The sequence below is a fragment of the Balaenoptera ricei genome, chromosome 1, assembly GCF_028023285.1.
Source record: "Balaenoptera ricei isolate mBalRic1 chromosome 1, mBalRic1.hap2, whole genome shotgun sequence".
In the NCBI taxonomy this organism is placed as follows: domain Eukaryota; kingdom Metazoa; phylum Chordata; class Mammalia; order Artiodactyla; family Balaenopteridae; genus Balaenoptera; species Balaenoptera ricei.
Genome location: NC_082639.1, coordinates 68,201,311 through 68,203,007, shown reverse-complemented (window position 1 = coordinate 68,203,007; position 1,697 = coordinate 68,201,311). Strand labels below are relative to the sequence as shown.

The window sequence follows — 1,697 nt, the reverse complement described above, 5'->3', positions numbered from 1 at the left end:
CAGCTGATTTCAACACTTATTATAAAGGAATCTATAACAGAGCTGTAAAGATGGACACCCAAATTTTACAGGGGCAAAACATTTGGTAAAATTGTTGTCTGAGATGACTTGGAAAGCAGGCCACATGCCTAGTGAGGCCGTAGCTCTGGGCAAAGTGATTGGCAAGAGAATAACCGGGCTCACTTTCTTTGTACTGCAACAAAGCATTATAAGAAATGAGCTCAGGAAATAAGTGGCCAGTTTGCAAGCAGAAATTGAGGGTCCAGAAATTGGATGCCTGACTAGAAAAGCTGTATGATAGCTGTTAGACCCCGAACACAAAAGCCTATTAAAATCCAGCTTTGCTGCTGCCATTGGGCTAACCGAAGTTACTTGTGGTGGGGTTTGAGGGCGATGGCCCTGACTGAAGGGGTATGACAGCATCTCCCGCTGTCCCTGACACCACTGTGAGGCCTCTGTCCACTCAACATCATGAGAGGAAACACACTCCTGATGCAAAGAAATTTGGATCAGAGAAAACATATTCCAGGGCCACACCAGTCCTCCAGGAACTGCAGGCAGTGAGGCTGCCTCAGCCTCCCAAAATGCCCGAGCAACAAGATGGACGGGAGAAGGGCCTTGCCTTCATTCTGGAGATGTTTGCATCCGGATAAACTCCATGCCTAAAGGATGTGCTGAAAATCCAAGCTCCAGAAATATGTGGAATGTTTCTTGGAACTGGGCTTCTAACAACTTTCAACGGTGCAAACAAAAGCATTGTAAATCAGGCTTTTCTGAGAAAAAGGTGCTCAAAGATTCAGTAAGCTTGGTTACTAGTATTCTTAGCAGGATTTTCTGTTCTTTCATTCTCAGTCACTTTATTACAACTTCATCTTTTTAAGTCCTACTTTGGATTATTCAAGCTTCTCAGAAGTACTTTGGATTATTAGAATTACAGACTTCATTTTGAAATTGCTTTTCATAGGCTCAAAAAATCTTATTATAGTAGTGCCTTCTTTCATCCTGCTTTTTAAATCCAAGGGTCACTGGTGTATGCTCTTAGAAGAATTATGTCAGTTTTACTGAATTTTGTTCCCATATCAGTTTTGGTTTCATTACCTTATTTGCTTCAGGGAGTTTAATAATATAATTAGCTAGATTCTTGGGATATTACTGTCTTTATTCTACCTCATTTTATAGCTTTTGGGTATTTTTGGAAATCTGAGAACTTTCAGGTAGGTTTTGTGAATACTTTTTACACAGCCAAGTTACAGACTGACTTATTTAGATGTGGATGATATTTGTTCAGTATATCAAGATGAATTTCAGAAAATTATTCTTCCCATCAGTCAGCATGTTTTTCTGAAGAGTGCATTCATTGCCTTATGCTTTTACAGAGAGAATATATGTCCAATGTGCAGAACTGTGATTTCAGACCATAGAAACAGATGGAAAGATGGGGCTGCCTCATCATACCTTCAAATACAATTAAGTCCGATGAACTATTAAAACCACAAAAAACTAATTTCACTTGGTTACAATGACTATTAGTAAATCCATTCAGATGGATTTCAGTACTAAAAATTAAGAAAAATGTTTCCAAACACTTTTAGAACACCAGAACAAGATTTAAGCATGTTTTAATTCTTTTAATTTAAATGAGTGAAAGAACACTGTTTTTGAAAATATAATAGTCAACCTAATGTATATGTCAACAA

General features: G+C 38.2%; 1 pseudogene; it reads left to right on the top strand.

The window, feature by feature from the left end:
- The first annotated feature begins 704 nt into the window (after nucleotides 1-704).
- Nucleotides 705-1,488, top strand: LOC132347218 (E3 ubiquitin-protein ligase RNFT1-like; annotated as a pseudogene).
- The last annotated feature ends 209 nt before the right edge of the window (nucleotides 1,489-1,697 follow it).